A 21846-nucleotide genomic window follows, 5' to 3' on the forward strand; every position below is an offset into this window, starting at 1 on the left:
CTGGCCCTATAACAGATGTTTAGCAGGTGGCTAAGGGCACAACTGGAAGGCGCTCGATAATCCCGGACCTGGGTGGCACGAGAACCACTAGAAAAGAGAACTCAGGTGTCCTGAATCCCACCCAGGGCCCTGGCTGCTGGAGCTTCCTCTGAGGAGTCTCATAACTAGGCAAGCACAGGGCTGGGACTTCTGCTAACTCCCATCATTTTAATCCCCTCCCCTGGTCACTTTCACACACGCCCAGCACTCTGGGTCCAGCGCCCCCCCAGTATAAATGGGACTGTAGCCCAGATAGGCACTGGCCCCTGGGGGCTGGAACTGAGCTAGCGCAGGGACCAAGAGTGGCAGAGAGATGTTGATATGGTCTTGTCCTCCTGGTACCACCCCAGCTCTGGACTCAAAGCCCCCCCCACCCCGTGCCTTCACTACAGGATTCAGCACAAAGCCTTGGGCACTGTAGCTGGTTTCCGTCCAGCACTGAGACAGAGCAAGGGGCTGCTCGCTGCATTACACAAGCAAGGAGGTCTCCCCCCTCAAGCCACCCAAGGATGCAGCGAGGGTGAATTGAGGGTCGGGAGCAGTTAGAGGCAAGGCAGTGTAGAAATCCCACGCTCGCTGCTAGCAAGGCCTCTGCCGCTGTCCACTCGCCGTGCCCAGGGGGACTTCGCGCAGAGGCAGGAAGCAACTGTGAGCAGCTCCTCTGGCTCTGAAGGTGCAACAACCCCCTGCCCGGCAGCGGAGTTACAGAAGAACCTCCAATACAACTAACAGAACAGGGCCCATGAGCCTGGAAAGTCGGGGCACGAGCTGGGGACACGCTCAGGGCTAAAGGCAGGGCAGAGGCCAGCAAGGAGGGAGAAGGCTCTGGAGAGAGTTCTGCAGGCTGCAATTTGTAGGAATTCATTCACTAACTCAAAGCTCCAGTGGTGGGCGCCTGCAAAGGAGACCCCCCGTTGGCGTAGAGCTGTTGCGGCAGGTCTTGTGCCAGGCAGATCATCGGCAGCACAGGCTGGCACAGCCTCTTCCTGAAACCTGGCACTGAGCAACCCCAGCTTAAGGAGGCGCAAAGGGCCTCTGCTCACAGGCCCCAGCTCTGGATCCAGGCCCAGGACTCCAGGAAGCCAGTGCTGCTTAGGCACCAGGTTGACGGTGACAGCGTGGGGTGGCTTTGCACAGCCTGGCCACTAGGAATGGGAGGGAGGCCGAGGCTCCCTCTAGTCTTTTTCAGCAAGGAGTGGAGTTTTTCCATCCATGTGCAGAATAAATTTTTGGTGCCCTGAGGCCTGCGCGAAGGTGCACCACCAGCAGAAATACCAGAAAAAACCTAGTGCTGGGTGCTTTGCTAATCAGCAGAGCTGCTTCTGAATCTCTCCTGAGCAGCTGCACAGGGGCCCAGCTTCCAGGGAGCGCTGGCTGAGGACCCCCCGCCCCACCCACACACACACTCGCCCTGCAAAGGGCCCAAGCAGATGGCAGTGACTGACAAACACTGGCCCAGGCTGAGGGCGTGGAGATAAAAGGCTCTTTAGAGCCTCACCAAGGCTCGCAGGCACCAGGCCACGCAAGCCCTGGGAAGTCGGAGCCCATGACTGTAACGACGCCACTGAACGCGAGTCCTTGATCCCGGGGGGACTCAGCAGGGGAGCGGCTCCCTGGAGGGCTGCGTTTCGCTGCTGAAAATAAGCTGGCGCCCGGCTGAAGTGTGTCACCAGGCCCAGGTCTCAGCCCAGGGGAGGGCAGCCGAAGCCCTCAGAGGTGGGAGCTCCAGACCTGGGTGTGGAAAGAGCCTCGGCACCACTGTCGTGAGCGGTGGTACCATGGGCAGGGCTGGGCTGTGCCTTCCCCAGCTGCCTGGCCTGGCCTGGCCCATGCTCTGCTCCTAGGCCAGGCCCCTCGGCTGCCCTGCCTGCTGCTGGGAGCCAGAACACCTGGGGCTGGAGGTGTGTTACCTGGTGCTCCGCAGCTGGCCGTGTGCCCAGAGCCCCACTTGCCTGGCCAAAGCACCGAGCGCAGATGCACCGCAGCCTGGCACATGGGTGCGGACGCTCTGCCTGGCGCTCTGAGGTCCTGCAGGGTGGCTGATGGGGATAAGGGCGGGGGCGGAAGGCTGACCTCCCCCCCCACGTTTTCTCAGGCACTCAGGTGGGTGCAGTAGCCCCTCCGTCTAGGCACGGGGAGGGGCTGCCCCCACTTCCCAGCATCCAAATAGCCACTGGCCCCTCCGAGCTGATGCAAATGGGGAAAGGCCAGGCCCGCAGAGAGCTGATATGCTCTCCTCTTCCCCTGGAGCATCCGTGCAGCTCCCTGAAATAGCACTGGTGGGAAGCTGAACTAACGGCCCACCCCCGGCCACGTAGGGCGGCGCAGCCAAGCAAGGACTGCTTCCTGGCAGCCGTGGCTTTGGCCTTCCCCAGGCACGCAGCAGACGTGGCCTGGCTTGAGTCCCCATGAACGAGACATGCCCCTGCCCGGGGGAATGGGCTGTGGGGATCATTCTGCCCTCCCCAGCCAAACAGCACCTGCCCTGTCCATGCTGGTATCTGCTACTCTGTCCTAGTCCACCGCCAGAGCCTTTCCCTGCTCCTGCGCCTGTCACTGCATGGCCCCTCCGCACGCTGCCACCAGCAAAGATAGGGCTGAGGAGCAAGAGAATCCAGCCCTAGAGGGGAAAGATGGGCTGGGGTTAAGACCCCAAATGTTAACTCTTGCAAGCTGGGTTCTGCTCCCTGCATGGCCTTGGGCAGCTCAGGGCAGATTGAGGCTCCTAGCGGGATTTCACAAAACTACTTAGGTGAGTTTGGTGCCAACCTCCCGTCTTAGGCACCTAAGCCTCTTAAGGCACTTCCACAAATCTTCCTAGGCTCAGGGAGCCTGGCCACCAGGGCCCCGGGTGCAAACGGGGAGAACAGCCCTTCCCTCTTGCACGGCCTTGTGCAAAAAGAACACGGTGGGGCCAGCAGGGTGCTCAGACCCTGCAGGAACACCCCCTCGCCAGGCAGACGCATGTCCAGCCGGAAGAGCCAAGCCAGAGTCATTCAAGTGCACGGTTCTCCGGGGAATCACAAGTGTGCTGCGACGGGCGGGTTTCCATGCCTACGGTTCTCGGCACCGAACTCTCGCCCTGTCTGTTTATTCCAACCGGAGATGCAAAGATTATGAGCCATCAAATCACAGCAGTCGTCTGTGGGTTTCTTTAACCCCTGCTTCACCGGCTGCTGCTTCAGTGGCACCCTGGCAACATGTTTTAAACCCCAACAGGAGGGTTTAATAAATCCTGGTAGGAATCAAAGCATTTCCATGAGTCATAGAATACTAGGACTGGAAGGGACCTCGGGAGGTCATCAAGTCCAGCCCCCTGCCCTCATGGCAGGAGCAAGTACTGTCTAAACCATCCCTGGTGGGCACTTATCTAACCTGTTCTTAAATAGCTCCAGCGATGGAGATCCCACAACCTCCCCAGGCAATTTATTCCAGTGTTTGCCCACCCTGACAGTTAGGAACTTTTTCCTAATGTCCAACCTAAACCTCCCTGGTTGCAGTTTAAGCCCGTTGCTCCTTGTTCTAAGTTACAGAAGGAATGAGGTTTATCGGTGCAAGCAGAGACCTGCAGTGTGCACACGTGTCGGTGAGCGGGGAAAGAGACAAGGAGGTGATTTCACCTCCGTCTTCAGTGCGGAGGACAGGCTGGAATTGGGCGTCCAGCACTGGCAGTTGCGTTTTGTCAAGTCTGTTGGAAACCGGACGTGGTGCAGAGATCAACCCTGAAAACAGTCCTCAAGCTGGAGAAGACCTGGCGTCGGGAGGCCTAAAGGCTTCATCTGTCTGGTTCAGTCATTCTGATAAGAGTTGGCTTGATTGTGGGTGAAGAATGAGGTACAGGGTGAGCCTCTCTAGTCCGGCACCAGCCAGTGGCCCCACCAATGAGCTCCTTCCCCTGCCTCCCAGTGTCTCCCACTTTCCAGCCGGCAGGTGGTGGGGGTTGCAGGCAGACACAGCTTCTCTCTCGGGCCTCAGGTCACAGTGGGGTAAGGGCCCAGTATGGTGTATGGAGAAAGGCCCTACAGTGCTTCTGAGCAACAAGCATGCTGGGGATGGGGCTAGTCCAGTATCTGAAACAGGCAGCTGGAGGATCAGGGCCTTGGTTATGACCCCAGGTATCACAGCTACCTCCGTCCTGACACAGCGAGAAGCAGCTGCCATCTCGGACGACCTTACCGGCCAAGAGGGAAAGGGCTGGGAAGGGAAACTGAGGCACTTGCCCCACGTCCCCCAACAGATCACTGGCACAGCGCCCAGGTCTCTTTACTCCCAGTCTGGTGCTCTAGCCACTGAACATCACTGCCTCATCAGACTGCTCCTTAAGTGCCAGCACCTAATCTCCACTGCAGGGAGGGGGGTATCGTGGGTGCACACGTTGGCACCCCTGGCTAGCAGCAAGCTAACAAGCAGGTACCAAGATCAGGCACCTTGTGGCAGCCCAGACTGGGGAAACCCACCCAGGATGCTGGGTTAGTCCAGGATGTCTGGGAGGTGCTCTCGGCACAAAAATACATTCAAGCGCAGAGTTAAAAGGACGCTCCTACATAAATAAAATCCACAGCATCACCTCCCACAGCGTGGGCGCATTTCCCCCAGGCCCTGCGTCGCTTCTCCCTCGTGTCGCAGAGCCTTTACCTCCGCCAGCCCTGCAGAAGCCAGGCAGCCACATGCATGCAAGCCGAGGGCTGCTACCTCACCCATTAAACCTTCCAGCTGCAAAACCCTTCATGGCTACGGCTCACGCGAGAGGTTGGAAGAACTCAGCCAGGACTTCAGAGCCTAGGGTGAGAGTTTGCTTCAGGGACCGCTGTGGGGAAAAAATAGCTTTGGCTTGTCAAGAGATCCCCTTTTCCGGGGACCCAGAGACCAAGTAAAGAACAGAACCTCAGAGTCCCTTTGCTGAGTGACTCTGGTTAAAAGGAACGTCAGCTCCTGATTTTATCCTGGGAACCAACAGAGGCCAGAGAGCAACCAGTGGGAAACTTATGAAAACCACTTCCTTTTGTGGATGCACTGGAGATGGTCCAGAAAAGAGCAACAGAAGTGGCTGAAGGTCTAGAAAACATGATCTGCAAGGGAAGACTGAAAGAACTGGCTTTGCTTAAGCTGGGAAAAGAAAACCGCAGGGGACAGGATAGCAGCTTTCAAGCCCCAGGAGGGGGAAGAAAAGTTATTCTCCTTGGCCTGGGAGGACAGGACAAGGAGCAATGGGCTTAAACGGCAGCAAGGGAGGTTTGGGTTGGACATTAGGAAAAACTTCCTAACTGTCAGGGTGGTCAAGCAGTGGAATAAATTGCCAAGGGAGGTTGTGGAATCTCCATCTCTGGAGGTATTTCACTGCAGGTTAGACAGACACCTGGCAGAGCCGGGCTAGATGGTGCTTGGTCCTGCCAGGAGGGCAGGGAGCTGGACTCGATGACCTCTCGAGGTCCCTTCCAGTCCTAGTGTTCTGTGAGTCTATAATCCAGGGAAACGTCAGGCATGCCAGTTACATGCAGTGGTTGCAAGTTCCATGGGCCAGTCATTTTGACTCATGCTCTCTCTGGGATTCTCCTAACCTTGTTGCTGGATCACATCCAGCCGCGTGGGATGGACACTGGACCTGGTCTTGCTCTTGCGGACAAAGTGGAAATTGCATAACCCAGCAGAGAAGTCTCCTGCCCGTACCACAAGTTGCGCTGTCCCAGTTCAGCGTCACTTGCCTTTGTTCCAGCAGCCGGCAGGAGCTCTACAAACCCACAGCGGCAATTCTCAAAGGGCCAGCCAGCCTGTGTGATCAGCAAGCCAGCTGGGGTCTCCTCCAGCTTCCCTCAGATGGGTTTCTGGGAGAGCGGAGCTGGCTAGCACAGGCACATTGCATTTGGAAACAGAGCCTGTCTCGGGCCGCCCCGGTCTCTCCTCTGACAGTGCAAGGGGAGGAAATGAAAGCTGCAGTTTAGGCACAGCTGACGCACAGGGCTAGTTTCTCCCAGCCGCGGCGGGGAGCAGGCATCGCTGTGGAGAGGGCTAAGAAGGGAGAGTCTGGTGCAGGCAGAGCACAGCCTGTTCACACGGCAGCCTGCTGCAAACTCGGAGACGCCAAATGACAGCAGCATCAGTGGCAGGCCCCAGGCAGGGGCTCCTCTCCCTTTCACAGCGCAGCCCGCAGAGCACAGGATGACTCTCCCAGCTACGCCCTGTGCCCAGTTCCCACTTTCAGCCCTGCTTACGGTGGCACCTGCCTACAAGCAGCCACGGCCACAACCCTGCTCACTGCTGAGCAGGCCCGTCTGTATATGGGACCACTCTCCTGCTCTGGTCATGGTGTAGCTTTGTCACTGGCATCTTCAAGTGACCATCCCTGGGGCAGCCTGTTTCCCTCCAGCACTCCCAGGGCCCACCCAGGAACCACATGGCCTCCTGCCAGTTCCGTCCCCTTCTGGGGGGTGGGGGGGGGTCAGAGGCCCAGGAGTCCACACCCAGGTTTCCAGGGAAGCTCCTTGACCCCCGGCTATGCTGAATTCTGCGCTCTGCTGCTAAGCACATCCCTGGAGGGACATGTTCCCAGAAGGTTTCCCCACCCCAGGGCTCTGCACTGCCTCCCTAGTTCAGCCTTCTCAGAGAACGGATGCTCTCTGAGTCTCCTGACCCGGCCACAGCTGGGATTGCTCATCCTAATTAAGCCCAGATCTGGACCAGCTGCGGCTGCCAGCCCTGGCTGAGCCTGCATCCCCTTAAAGGACCGGCCAGCCTGCAGCCAGGGCAGTACACAGGACGATTGCTGTGTGGGGTCCTGGCCGCGCTGCGGTTGGGTAGCCCCGTATGCAGCAGTAGCACCACTTCAGAGCTAATCTGGGCCACAGGCTCCTTGAAGTCCCCCCACTTCTAGCACCACAAGGGTACAAAATAACTTGCCTGTCTCCCTGCCCAGCACTTCCGTCTGCCCCCAGCCCCCAAGTCAGTCCTGTCCTCCAGCAGCTCTGCTCCCTCCAGCCTTGGCCCTGCAACTCTGGGGTGAGTGGGTCACCCCCTTTCGAGGGCTGGGGGCTGCAGGAGCCGATCCCCTCCCCGCCCCAGGCCAGGTGTTATGTGGAGGCAGCAGAGCTACCTCCTGGCTCGCAGCAGGAGAGAAGGGAGCAGAACAGCCCAGGTCTCCTGCCGCTCCCCACTTCTCCCACGAGGAGTCTGGGGTCAGCTGCCTGTGAAAGGGGGTGACCTGTTTACATGCCCAGATCCCGCCTCGCTCTCCTGCCGCTCGGCCAAAATCTTGGGAGTCTGGTGGCCTAAAGGACAAAACAACAAGGGCCGGATTCTTGCCTTCTAGCACTGGGGCTCAGGTTGTGCTCTAGTGATAAGTGGAAGGAAGGAGCATTGAATGGAATATTAACAAGCACCCGTTTGCTTTGGGGATCTACGGGGGTATTTGGACGCCATTAACAGTGACAGAGAGATAGCCGAGCCATACTATTAACACGAAGAAGCCATCCTGTAGCACTTCTAGTGACCTGGCTAACAGGCAGCTAGCCATGAGAGAGACTCGTAACTGCTGTGCTTTCTGTGCACGTAAAACTTTCAGGTAACTCTAAGTCCCTAAGGAACATGCTTAGACTGTGAGCAAGTGTTTGACTATTTCACAGCACTAGAGTTGGTTCATGGGGTAGGGGAGGTTCAACCTCTCTAGTCCTGAACTCTCTCGTCCAGCAACATCCGTAATCCAGCATGACTTGCGTTAGCCGGACGAGCTTGTCATGGGTGTGGCCAAGTTTCCCGCGCTCCCATAAAGTTTGCTTACAGCCGCCCGTCCTGGCTCCCAGTGTTCTGTGCTGTTCTTTAGCTGTAATTTACCCCTCAATGTCTTCCCCGAGCCCAGTCAGCAGTGGAAGTGTTTGTAATGTGCTAGACAATATTGACCTCCCATTGCCAAATTCGCTCATCCAGCACCGGTCAGGTCCCAAGGGTGCCGGATGAGAGAGGTTCAGCCTGGGCTACTGTGAAATGTTAGCCAATATCTGGCTATTTTTAGCCCCGCTGGCTGCGTGAGCGTGTGTTTGGAATGGCTGTAAAGTAAGTCGACACTAATTTGAAGTGGAAAAGGTGCATTGTGTTGAATGCGGATTTATAAAAACGGCCCCGTTGGCATCTTCCAAGCAACACGGGGGGTGTCACCGCCGACCTGTTCCCTTGGCATCAGTGTCAATTCATGAGCTCGCCCTCCTGCGGCTGGGTCTTGGCAAGGCAACGTGGACTGAATGGACATAGAAGCAGACATGTGGCTCTCGTGAATTCTATCCCCTGGTCTCCAAGCCCCTTAAAAAGTCACAGCTTACAATATCCCTCTGCATTAAAACAAACAGACACCACGCATTGGGCACCACTGCTGCCAGACAGACAGGTGAGAATGGAGCAGCCGTGTGTCATAGACCCTACCCCGTTAACTGCAATAGGGGATTCTCCTTTAACTCCCACCGGTGCTCTGGCTGCAGGAGATGAGGATCTGAGTTCTAAGCCCACTCCCCTCAGGCACAGGTCTGTCAAGCTACCATGCCCATTTCACACTCAGCGCCTGGATGGGTACACTAGGGGCTGGGCCCTGCCCTTCCAGGGGGCAAACAGCTCGCTACAGCCACTGGCCGCTGTCATGCCCAGCTGCAAAGTCTAATGGTTGGTTGGGAGGGAGAGGTTCAGACCGAAGCATGTGCCGCGTGACCCTTGCAGCCTCTCAGCTCCTCCACTCTACAGCTGCGCCCCCAAGGTGTCAGGATCTACCTGTGATATACCTTGACTTCAGCAAGGCTTTTGATACGGTCTCCCACAACATTCTTGTCCATAAGTTAAGGAAATATGGATTGGATCCTTGAACTATAAGATGGATAGAAAGCTGGCTTGATGGTTGGGCCCAATGGGTAGTGGTCAATGGCTCAGTATCTGGATGGTGGTCTGTTTCAAGCAGAGTGCCACAAGGCTCGGTTCTGGGGCCACTGTTATTCAACATCTGTATTAATGACCTGGATGAGGGACTGGGTTGCACCCTCAGCAAGTTTGCGGATGACACAAAACTAGGGGGAGAGGTAGATACGTTGGAGGGCGGAGAGAGAATCCAGAGGGACCTGGATAAATTGGAGGACTGGGCCAAAAGAAATCTGATGCGGTTCAATAAGGAGAAGTGTAGAGTCCTGCACCTGGGGCGGAAGAATCCCAAACATTGTTACAGGCTGGGGACCAGCTGGCTCAGCAGCAGTACGATGGAAAGGGACCTAGGGGTTATGGTGGATGAAAGGCTGGATATGAGTAAACACTGTGCCCTTGTAGCCAAGAAAGCTAACGGCATACTGGGGTGCATTAGGAGGAGCATTTCGAGCAGATCTAGAGAAGTAGTTATTCCTCTTTATTCAGCACTGGTGAGGCCACATCTGGAATATTGTGTCCAGTTTTGGGCCCCCCAGTATGAAAAGGATGTGGATTTGCTGGACCAGGTTCAGCGAAGGGCAACAAAAATGATTAGGGGTCTGGAGCACAAGACCTATGAGGAGAGGCTGAGGGATTTGGGCTTGTTTAGTTTCCAGAAGAGAAGACTTAGAGGTGATTTAATAGCAGCCTTCAACTTCCTGAAGTGGAGCTCTAAAGAGGAGGGTGAGAAACTGTTTTCAGTGGTGTCAGATGGCAGAACAAGGAGTAATGGTCAGAAGTTGAAGAGGGAGAGGTGTAGGTTAGATATTAGGGAAAACTACTTCACCAGGAGGGTGGTGAAGCACTGGAATGCGTTGCCTAGAGAGGTGGTGGATTCTCTATCCCTTGAGGTTTTTAAGTCCTGGCTGGACAAGGTCCTGGCTGGGATGACTTAGTGGAGGTTGATCCTGCTTGAAGCAGGGGGCTGGACTAGACGACCTCCTGAGGTCCCTTCCAGCCCTGTAATTCTATGTGATTCTGTGATCTCACAGGCACTGCCTGGCCAAAGAACAGCCTGGTGGGGGAGGAGAGAACAAGTGGGAAGGAGAAAGAACCTTGTTCCCTCGAATCTTTTCCAACCATGTGCAGATTTTTTCAATCCACATGCAGAATAAATTTTTCTATGTGCACCGAGGTCTCTGTGCGTGTGCATCACCAGGAGAAACTAAAATCTAGACCTGGGTGTGAGGTGTTTGAGTCCTCCTGAGCAGCCAGCCGCACAAGCACCCAGTTTGCAGGGAACACTAGAAACAACCCAGCCAGACCTCAAGCACCCACCAGGGTTGCTGTCTTCATCTCCCTGACTTAGGCAGGGCAAAACAGCTAGCCCAGCTCTGTACCTCTGGCTGAAGAAGCGGAGACAGGGACAAAAAGCCCAGATTTTGCAGGGAACCATTTGTTTGCTTTCCCAGCACCCCCAAAAAACTGGCCATTTGGATGACACCTCTTATCCTGGACAAGCACTTTTCAAACTGTGGCTACCTGCCAACATGCAGCTGCTTCTGGGGTGGAACATGGGTGCCACACAGCCACATTTAACAATGCAGAGCAACTGGAGCTCCTTACATCCAGCATCAAGACAAAGGCAGACTGTGAAGAACTTCAAAAAGATCTCATCAAACTGAGTGACTGGGCAACCAAACGGCAAATGAAATTTAATGTGAGTAAGCGTAAAGTGACGGACATTGGAAAAAATAACCCCAACTATACTCACAATATGATGGGGGCTTATTTAGCTATGACTAATCGGGGAAGAGATCTTGGCGTTATCGTGGATAGTTCCTTGAAAACATCCACGCAGTGTGCAGAGGCTGTCAAAAGGCAAATAGGATGTTAGGTATTATTAAAAAAGGGATAGAAAATAAGACAAGGAGTATCTTACTGCCCCTATATATATCAATGATACGCCCACATCTTGAATACTGTGTACAGATGTGGTCTCCCCACCTTAAAAAAGATATCCTGGCCCTGGAAAAGGTTCAGAAAAGGGCAACTAAAGTGATTAGGTGCTTTGAACAGGTCCCGTATGAGGAGAGGCTAAAAAGATTGAGACTTTTCAGTTTAGAAAAGAGGAGGCTGAGAGGGGACATGATAGAGGTCTATAAAATTATGACAGGTGCGGAGAGGGTGAATAAGGAGAAGTTGTTTACTTGTGCCCACAACACAAGAACTAGAGGACACCAAATGAAATGAATGGGGAGCAGGTTTAAAACTAATAAAAGAAAGTTCTTCTCCACTCAGCGCATAGTTAATGTGTGGAACTCCTTGCCAGAGGAGACCATGAAGGCTGGGACTGTAACTGAATTTAAGAAAGCTAGATAAATGCAAGGAGGTTAGGTCCATAAAAGGCTATTAGCCAGGGGTTAGGAATGGTGTCCCTGGCCTCTGATTGTCAGAGGCTGGAGATGGATGGCAGGAGACAAATCGCTTGATCATTGTCTTCGGTCCACCCCCTCTGGGGCACCTGGCACTGGCAGCTGTTGGCACACAGGCTACTGGGCTGGATGGACCTTTGGTCTGACCCAGTAAGGCCATTCTTATGTTCTTATGCTCTGGCCAGGAGATAGCCCATGACTCTCCTGCAAAAAGACCCATCGGCCCCTCTTGTGGTGTTAGGCCTTTTGTAAAAGCCGGTAACACCAGCAGTTAGTCAGAAAGGAGGGGACTACTTCCCCCCTTCCTAGCCAAGGTGTTGCTGGAAGAAAAAAGGCGCTGGCGTGCTTTCCGCGGGAATTCTGATCAAATATGTCTCTTCGCCTGTGCCTGTAATTTATGGAAATGCCTGGGCTGTCTGCTCTCATATTCTGGAAATCAGGATGTCAGGCACGGCAGGGGTGTGCGGCCCTGAGACGCTTCTGAGGTTATTCACTTGTCAGCCAGCTGCTGGGCTGAATTACCGGCGTGATGGGCTCAGATCTCTGGATTTCAGCTGGGGATGGGTCCCCCCACCTCCTGGTGTGCCTACCTGAAATTAGCTCCATGCTTCTGTCACCCAGGAGGCGGATTTGTACTCTCTGATCCTTGCTGCTGGCAGCTTCCTCATAACTATGCAGGAAGGCTACCTGAACCAGCGGCAGCCCCTGAGCTACTCTAGCACAAGCCGGCCATCTCGTTTGGATTCAAGACCTTAGCTGCTCCTCCAGGGAGGATGCAGCTGCAGAGACAGCGCTGGTTGTGAAGCACATTCATTCACAGGCCCGGAGGCAGGAATTGCTGTGGGGGGAGGGAGTCTTTTTTGGACACGTGGGCTGCAATCGTTTTACATGGAAGGGAGTTCAAAACCGTTGTGCAAGGAGCCTGCGGAAGAGATGTTTGTGGAAAACGCGAGTGCAAACAGGGATTGGTAAAATGAGTGTTGTGAGGTACTACCAGTGTGTACAGTGATACAGATGTTATAGAAATTACCCCTGGGATCTTGCTGTAATATCATAAGTGAAAAACAATATTCCCTTGTTCCCCTCCCTTTCCTGTTGCTAGCAGCCTAGAGCAGGCTGGGAAATATAGTCCCTTCCCTGCTTCAGAGCCAGCTCTCCAGGCAGCAAGGCCAAGGAACTTCAACTCCCAGGGTGCCTTGGGGTCCCCCATCATGCCCTGAGGCTCTTCCTGCACAGCACAGCAGGGAGGAAGGGAGAGAAACCTGGGCACAGTGGGATGGGGAGGGGCGAGTTTGCACCTTCGCACACACCCCTCCCCGGTGTATGGGCCTGATTCAGATGTGGCTGCATTCAGCCGGGGGGCTGCTCCGTGGAAAACCAGAAGCCAATAAGAGACAGACGTCCGGGCTGCTCTCCGCTGATCGTTTTAGGGGGGTGAGATTTTGCCTCTCAGACCCACATGTCCGTGCATGCCTCGGGGCAGGACGTTAAGCAGCGCTGGCTCTGGCGGCCCCATCCCCATCCCCTGGCACGCCTCTTCCCCCACCCACTATGGGCTGCACAGCTGCAGGCAATGCATGGACGGGAGGCCTCCCGAGGAGCAAGCAACGGACATGCATCCAGCAGCTGGAGAGGAGCAGTGGTTCCCTTTTCCACGTGCTGCTTCCCTCTGGCCAGCAGCATAGCTGCCTTCTGCCGCCCGCACTCCTGCCCTGGGGCTGCCCCCTTGTCCTGCCCCTGCTCAGGTTGCCAGCTCTCCTGGACTGGACGCCTTGGCAGCAAGCTGCTCTCCCCAGCGATGGGGCAGTGCTGGGCTGGGGGGGCACCAGCCCTGGCAGGGACATGGCATCCCTTAGACCCTGGGCGTGTGGGCAGGATGCAGCAGCCAGACAGCTGGGAGAGAGTTCTCTGCCCTAACACTGAGCCCTGCCCCGCAAGCGTCCCATCACCAGCCATTGCACAGGTCAGCCGCAGCCCTCGCAGAACAGCCACACGCCGCCACCAGTGGCACATCCCACCAGCCCCTCCACCCCCAAGTACCCAGCCTAGTCCTGAAGCCAGCTGGGGTTTGGCCCCCCTGTTTCCCTTGGGAGGCTGAGCCACAACTTCGCTCCTTCGGTGGCTAGAAATGCTTGGTCCTTGTCAAACCTGAACCTGGACCAGAGAACCAGCTGTCCTGCAGCGCCTTGAAGGTGGACACATTTATTGATCGGGTCATCAGCTTTGGCAGGGGAAGACCCCGCTGTCTGCAAAGACCCAGGACGTTCTGAATGAGTGTCCCAGAGAAGGGAGATGCCAGCACTGGAATAGACCCCAGGGGCCAGAAAGGACCATTGTGATCACCTAGTCTGACTTGCACGTCACCGGCCTACCAACCTCACGCTCCTCTCCTGCACTAGACCCAACCTGCTGGCTGAGTTACTGATGCCCTCGCATCCTGATTTAAAGGCTTCAGATGGCACAGGACCCCCCAGCCATGCGAGTTTAAAGCTGCCAGCGATCTGGGCCCCATGCTGCAGAGGAAGGCGAAAACCCACCAGCCTCTCTGCTAATCTGAGCTGGCGGGAGAACTCCATCCTCACCCCACATGTGCAATAGACCGTCCTTACGTGCACGTAGCTCAGGCAGTGCATGGCCCTGGGAGTTTGGGGCACAGCGCCGGGTGGGGGTGGGGAAAGGCCGGTAAGCAGCTGTGGGCAAGACTTCATGAAAGCTCACGAGCTAAGAAATACGAGTGCTTGTGGTTAAAGGGCTGCTTGGAGTCTGGAGCTGTTTCTGGTCATGCTGTACAAGTGACATTGGTCTTCAGGACTCAGCCAAGGCACAGGGAGAGAGACGCACATTGCATAGAGCTGGAAGGGACCTCAGGAGGTCATTAAATCCAGCCCCTTGCCCTGACCAAGTACCATCCCCCCTGCTTTTTTTAAATCTCTGCCCTAAACGGCCTCCTCCAGGATGTGTAACACTGACAGACTCAGGTTGCCAGCATTAGGGATTGAACCTGTGAACATAGTCTAAAGCCCTGTGCTCTACTGCACAAGCTTAAGGCTGGGGGCTCCCAGCCAAGGCTATAGAGCAGAGATTTCACTCACTCTAGTATGAGGTCTCAGTGTACTACTGATGGCACTCACAAGCCTGGGTTTAGTAGGTACACGCTCAAGCCACTGAGCTGTTCCCCTCCCTGTAAGCAGAGCCCTGGTTTCTTGAGTCCCAGGCCTGTACTTTAACTATGAGGCCAGCCCAGAATCCAGCCCAGCCCTCGCCAGGCTGAGACCGATGCCCCTAACCACAGAACCAGCTTCTGTCCCCTGGGGTCCTGCTGTGCTGCCCAGCCCATACCTTCCACCCAGCAGGACTAGCCTGGACAAGGATGTGCCCCTACAATGGGGGAGTTCCAGCCATGCAGCTTTGTGGCACTGGTTTGAGCGAGGACAAGAAACCAGTGAAATCAACCGGCTCCTACAATAAAATCAGGATGCCCCCAGCTATGCAGCTGCAGTTGCAGAGCAGAGACAGGAGAAGGGGGCAGAAGGTGGGGAAAAGGAGACAAGTGGGAGAGGAAGAGATGAAGGGGAAGTCATCCCGCCTAAGATCTTACTGCCCACCTTATGCGGCACAGCTAGGGCAGCATCACCCACAGCTGTAACGCGGGGGGTTTGCATCAGAGGTTCCCTCTCCTAGGCAGTCAGCTGCAGGTGACCGAAAGGCAGTGCCAGGGGGCTGTTCAGTCGCCCCATGCAATCAGCGTCCTTCCTTGCGACGAGCACGACCAGACCACGCGCCACACAATCAGGGAGGGTCTCAGAGGGGAAGCCCTGCTCGTCAGTAGCTTCTCAAAGACGAGCCCCCCTGGGGCACCTTAAAGACCAGGAGGTTTATTTATTAGCTCATGAGCTCCGGGGGTAAGACCCACTTCATCAGAGGTGGATTCTTATTTTGCCCCATCTCTGAGGAAGCAGCTGTCGCCCACGGAGGCTCATGAACTCACAAATAAAATTGTTCGTCTTTGCGGTGGTACAGGATGGCTTGTTCTTTGCGAACCAGTGCAAGTGTGTGTGTGTGGAGGGGGGGATGCCCTTCACCCTCACTCTGCAGCAAAACAGCAACAGGGGCCACTGGCCCAGCCAGCCCTGCTGCAGAAGCCGGGAGAGCAGAGCGGATGGCACCCGGTGGTCAGGGTGGGAATGGGTTAAGAGCACAGCTAGCAGCGTGGCTGGGAGCCAGCGGCTGTTCTCACTCCTTGGCACAGACTTGGAGGGCATTGTTAGACCAGTGCCCCTGTTCCGCCTGCTCTGCTGTGCCAGGGAGTCCCAGACACCATCTTGTCCCGCAGCAGCCTGGCACAGGCCCAACAAGCAAACGGGTCCTGGGGGGATTGGAAGTGGAGCTCTGAAAGCCTCTTCCCCTGCCCATGGGCTTCAACATAAAGCCGGGAACCGACCTGCACTGCCAACCACCCCAGGGTTCGAGGGCATTCTGTAGATCCATCTCTGTTCTCACTGGAGTTTCTAAATATTGTCATGTCATTTTCTGTATCATTGTATTAAGCCCTGTGCTATAGAAATTTAGTTCTATTTTGTAGAATGGTTCCTAGAAGTAGGAAAGGTAAAGACAAAACTCTCTGCACCCTTTCAGCAGAAAGGGACCAAGGGGTTATAGTGGACGACAAACTAAATATGAGTCAACAGTGTGATGCTGTTGCAAAAAAAGCAAACATGATTCTGGGATGCATAAAGAGGTGTGTTGTGAACAAGACACGAGAAGTCATTCTCCCGCTCTACTCTGCGCTGGTTAGGCCTCAGCTGGAGTATTGTGTCCAGTTCTGGGCACCGCAGTTCAAAAAAGATGTGGAGAAATTAGAGAGGGTCCAGAGAAGAGCGACAAGAATGATTAAAGGGCTAGAGAATGTGACCTATGAAGAAAGGCTGAAAGAATTGGGCTTGTTCAGTTTGGAAAAGAGAAGGTTGAAGGGGGGCATGATAGCGGTTTTCAGGTATCTAAAAGGGTGTCATAAGAAGGAGGGAGAAAACTTGTTCTTCCTGGCCTCTGAGGAGAGAACAAGAGGCAATGGGCTTAAACTGCACCAAGGGAGGTTTAGGTTGGACATTAGGAAAACGTTCGTAACTGTCAGGGTGGTCAAACAGTGGAATAAATTGCCAAGGGAGGTTGTGGAATCTCCATCGCTGGAGATATTTAAGAACAGGTTAGATAGATGTCCATCAGGGATGGTTTAGACAGTACTTGGTCCTGCCATGGGGGCAGGGGGCTGGACTTGATGACCTCTCGAGGTCCCTTCCAGTCCTCGTATCCTATGATTTGATGATTCTTTTCGAATTGCTTCATTGGTTGCCCTGTGGAGTGAATGAGGTGGGAATGAAAGGCAGGAGACCAGCACCTCCAGGTATTGTAAGGGTTGGAGAAGGTAGATCCAAGGCCAATGAGAAGAACAACGGAGCCTGTGCAGTGGGCCCATTGAAAGAAGACTGGACCCATGGACGCCTTGGGAGTCAGCAGCAAGCGCTGCCTTCGGAAGCACCACCCGAAAGAAGGAGCGAAATGCACATTCTTAAGGCTGCTCTCCCAGATGATGCATACGCATGAGATGCTGACTTGTGGCAACCCGCCTGTGAGAGAGGCCTGTATAAAGGAAGGCGTCTTGCGCAGGGACCCCGGGTTTTTGTCTTGTCGTCACTGGAGCACCGATCCGGATCGGCAGAAGCCCGGCTCCACCCATCCCCCATCTAACGCTCCTGGCCAGTGCAGTTATGGGGAGCAACTATTGGTACCAGCAACAAGACAGGAATGTGTGTGTGTGTGTGTGTGTGTGAGAGAGAATGGGAATGGGATATATCATATGCATATGATACGTGTTGATTGCTACATGTGTATTACCAATAAATACGGCATTTTGCCTTTTCCCCTTTTAGTTCAACAATTCCAGATCCAGACAGAGGGAAACTGCCCCCCCCGTCCTGCTCAGCAAGGCCCCGGCCCTTGATAAGGGGCTGCCCTATTCCCCAGCTCCAGGCTCCTGACCCCCTAATGAAGCTGCTGTGAGCCAGACCGAGGCAGGATGGGCCGGCTGAGCACAGCTCTGGAACCAGCTCCACTAGCGTCTGCGTTTCATTCCCTGCACTACAAAGGGCCTCTGCATGAAGATGGCATCTCCGGAGCCCTCCCCAAGCCTCCTCCCCGCCCAGATGGCATCATGCATGTGCGAGAGGGGATACTGGGGAGTGACGGAGAGGCCAAGAGGCGGGTGGGTGCAGCAAGGAGGTGAGCGCTCGGCCAGGCCATGGCGTGTGTCATCGGAGGTGTTCTGCACTGTTCCTGAACATCGAGTCGTCAATTCCTAGGGCAGGAAGGGACCTCAGGAGGTCATGGAGTCCAGCCCCCTGCCCAAAGCAGGACCAACCCCAACTAAATCGTCCCAGCCAGGGCCTTGTCACGCCAGGATTTAAAAGCCTCCAGGGATGGAGATTCCACCACCTCTCTAGGCAGCACATTCCAGTGCTTCACCACCCTGCTGGGGAAAGAGTTTTTCCTAATATCCAACCTACTCCTCTCCCTCTGTAACTTCAGACCATTGCTCCTTGTCCTGCCCTCTGACACCACTGAGAGCAGCCTCTCTCCGTCCTTGTTAGAGCTCCTGTTCAGCAAGTCGAAGGCTGCTATCAAATCCCCCCTCAGCCTTCTCGTCTGCAAACTAAATAAGCCCAAATCCCTCAGCCTCTCCTCATGGGTCATGTGCTCCAGCCTCAAATCATTTTCGTTACCCTCTGCTGAACCTGCTCCAGCACATCCACATCCTTTCTGTCCCGGGGTGGGGGGTGCCCCAGATTGGATGCAATACTCCAGATGTGGCCTCATCAGTGCCGAATAATTCTATCGCAGAGTGGCTCTGTCATCGGGCTCTCCATGGCCAAAGCTGCAGGCTCAGCAGAACAGCCCAGGTCCTGCTGGCCTCCTCTCTGGAGCCTGCCCTTGTCCCCCTTTTGCCAGGGGGATCCGGGGGTGGGGGTGGGGGCAGAGATGTTTATTCCCACTGGCCGCCAGAGCAGAGTTGGCCACAATCAGTGGGAACTGCACAAAACTTGCATCTCCAAAGGAGCATCCCTTGTATCGTAGCAACCACGTGCGCCGACAGCTGTGCTTCCCCAGCAGAGTGGACAGCTCTGGATGCAGAGGGCTCCAGGGAGGTTCATTGGGGGGTTGGCCCGGGCCGGGTCCTGCGCTGGCTGGGGGTTGGGCTGGCACGGTGCAGGGAGGGTTAGTTGCCGGGGCTGGGCTGGGGAAGGGGCTTGAATTGGCACAGAGTGTGTGAGGCTCCATCGGGGGCTGGGCTGGGCCCTGCTCTGGCTGGGGGAGGGGTTAGGGTTGGCAGGATGCGGGGAGGGGGGGGCTCTGGGGAGTGCTGGGCCTGGCCCCGTGTTGGGCAGGGGAGGGGCTGGCACGGTGCTGGGGGGGGATGGTCCATCGCAGGTGGTGGCCGGAGCGCTGCTCTGGCCAGGGAAGTGGGTGGCGCTAGGGCTGGCAGTGTCTGCGGCAGGGAACATGATAGAACCCTGCCCAGACAGACAGCCGGCTGCACGGACACAGAAAAATAATATACAAGATGTGCCTGAATTTTTATTTCCACTCCTTTCCACCTGCTGACGTGGGTCCCCCCCGAAAGCTTGTGCCCTGATAAACCTGTTAGCCTCTCAGGTGCTATAGGACCCCTCTGGGGTTTTAATAAAGCCGTAGTAACAGTCACAATGTGATTAATCTTCGGCGATAGCTACGCACACCCTTACACGCAGGAAGAGGGGGCAGGACGTAGAAGACAAGACGTTGCTTTGATTCCAAGCTCCTGGTGTTGGAGCCAGGATTCGAAATTCCAGTGCTCTGGACCGTGCTGGGAACTACCCTGCATTGAGGTCCAATTTCTGAGAGTTGTTCTTCTCTCGCCTCGTATTCAGGGCAGCACATTTGAGGCTAGGAATTGCTTTGGGAACACTCTGGAGGCGTCTACGCTTGCATTCTTCCTTCGAAAGAGGTATGCAAATGAGGGAAATCGAAAATGCAAATGAGGTGCATGTTTGGCACCTTAGTGCATATTCTAATTTCAAAAGAGCTTCTTTCGAAAGAAGAAAACCAGTGTAGATGCTGGGCTTTCGCAAGCAAACCCCGTCTTTGAAAGAACCCTTCTTCTCTTTAATGGGAAGGAGGATGCTTTCGAAGATGGGGCTTACTTTCAACAGAGCAGCGTCTACACTGGTTTTCTTCTTTTGAAAGCAGCTCTTTCTAAATAAGCATATGCAAATGAGGTGCCAAATATGCAAATGTGAGCCTCATTTGCATTTTCGATTTCCCTTATTTGCATACCTCTTTCGAAAGAGGAATGCAAGTGTAGACACACCCTATGAGAGGTCTGACAGAGACAAGAACAGCCTTGTGCACCAGTGGAGGAAGCATTTAAGAGCCAGGGAAAAGAGCAAGACCCGAAAAACCACATTCTTCAGGAGAGAGCACAGTGCACGTTCTCTTTTAACATGCTGCACCAGCTTTGCTGCACAACATGGTAGACTTCAAAATTTAAAGGTACAGTATACAAAACAATACCTCAGCCGTAACAGCTACAAACACTCCTCTGTGGGAGAGAGAGCTGGAGGTCAGTGTCGAAAGCGGGCAGTTTTTGGGCTCTGTATTAAATGTGGTGCAGTATTTCCTCTTCTTTGTGGATTGTGTTAACGCTCAGCACTCCCTAAAACAGTCCCGCGACCTCCAACAGTCATGCAAACAGATGAACAAGCTGGAACTAGTACCCAGCTCTCCCTGGAAAGCCTCCACTTGTCCTCCTCTGTCCAAAAATCAGTGTGTGCTCTCACTTCCCTTTGGCGGCTAAGAGAGCCATTCAGCATTCAGCTCTGAGCTGACCATCTTCCAAGTCAAACATGCCTGTGCATTTGACTCCAGACTCTGGATGAGCAGAGGGAGGCCTCGAAGAAAGGGGCAAACATGCAGGAGAACTGCTACGAGATTAGATGCTACATCGTAGCTGCATTCACCTGGTCTGGGTTATTCATAGGGGACCAAGGGAAGGAAGCGACAGGTCAAATGCCATAATGCTCCGGACTGGTGGTGCTTTAATTTAATTAGGAAGTGGGATGTTGGCTTCTGAGCCAAGGTTTTGAGAGCCACCACTGCCTAATGGGCTGCAGAGGAGTGTGGGAGATAGAACCCTTTGGCTCCTCCACCCACAGCACTGCACGGCCTTGGGCAAGTCACTTAACATCTGTGTCGTGGTACGCAACCACCCTGGCTCCATCCCATTAGGAACATGGGGTGCCATGAACACCTCCCTTGGAGGCCCTGCTCTCTGTACAAGCTGCCCATTGGATACAGAGGCCAGCTCATGGCTCCATTCCCAGTACTCAAGCCCTTGCAGGACGGTCCCTAGCTGCTTGAGCGGTACCTCTTCCTCTGCCACCAGGACTGCCCAAACTGGCAGCAGAGAAGGGCGTAGCAAACAGTGGGGGGAACATAGACGTTGAATCTGTGGGTGTACTAGGCCTGGAGCACCCAGGGGTAAAACTAAGGGGTGCTCAGCACCCGCCAGCAGCCATGATGAGCAGCTCCACCCCCTCTCCTAACCATGCCCGGCACCAAACACACACCCCTCTCCGGCGCGGGCAGATGGCAGCTTTGATCTTTGTCTGATAGGCAGCAGGTCTGGAGCTGTCTGAGTTTCATTCTGCGTTGCAGATTTCCAGGCACTCCCTGTGATGCGTCTCTGCTACCGGCAGACACGGGGGGAGGATGGGAATTATCCTGCCAGTTCATTGCTGGGGTGGCTTTGATTGCCGTGATTTCATCCTTGCCCTGGGATGCAGAAACAGATCCTGATTTTCTCCAGCTGGGTAGATCTTGGTGTCTGGAGCAGCTATATTTAGCTCGTGCTCGAGGCATTTCCCTCTTAAGATGGCTTTTTAAAAAATCAGAGCCCGACGCTTGTGTGTCTTTGTTTCCTCTGCAGCGACAGCTGCCTGGACGCCTTCTGTGAACCAAACCCCACTTTGATGGCTTAACCACTGGTAGCACGTGGGTGATGATGGGTTGGCAAACACCAGGACAGGCCACGCGATCCCCTCTGTGTGGCTGCTCTCCGACCGGCCAAGTCCTGGGATGCAAAACCCCGACTCCCACCTTAACCCAGCGCAGCACAGAATGAACGCAGGGCAGCTTCCAGGGTGGCTTGACCGGCCTATGCTCACGTGGGAGATGGGCCTTTGCTCCTGGGAGAGGGGCTGCAAGCAGCAGGGGCAGAAAGAGGGCAAGAGGCGGATGGGTCACGTTGTGAGTGGGGAATTTGGTTGTTTTGCCTCCAGTGGCTGCTCCGGGCCAGCCCTGGGTCTGATGGGCCAGGTGGGCGCACACAGCCCTGGATCAGGTTCATGCACCCCACGCAGCAGTCCCATCTGAGATAATTACGAGCATCAAAGGAAGGGAAGCACAATTAACATCC

The sequence above is a fragment of the Carettochelys insculpta genome, chromosome 9 (genome assembly GCF_033958435.1).
Source record: "Carettochelys insculpta isolate YL-2023 chromosome 9, ASM3395843v1, whole genome shotgun sequence".
Lineage (NCBI taxonomy): Eukaryota > Metazoa > Chordata > Testudines > Carettochelyidae > Carettochelys > Carettochelys insculpta.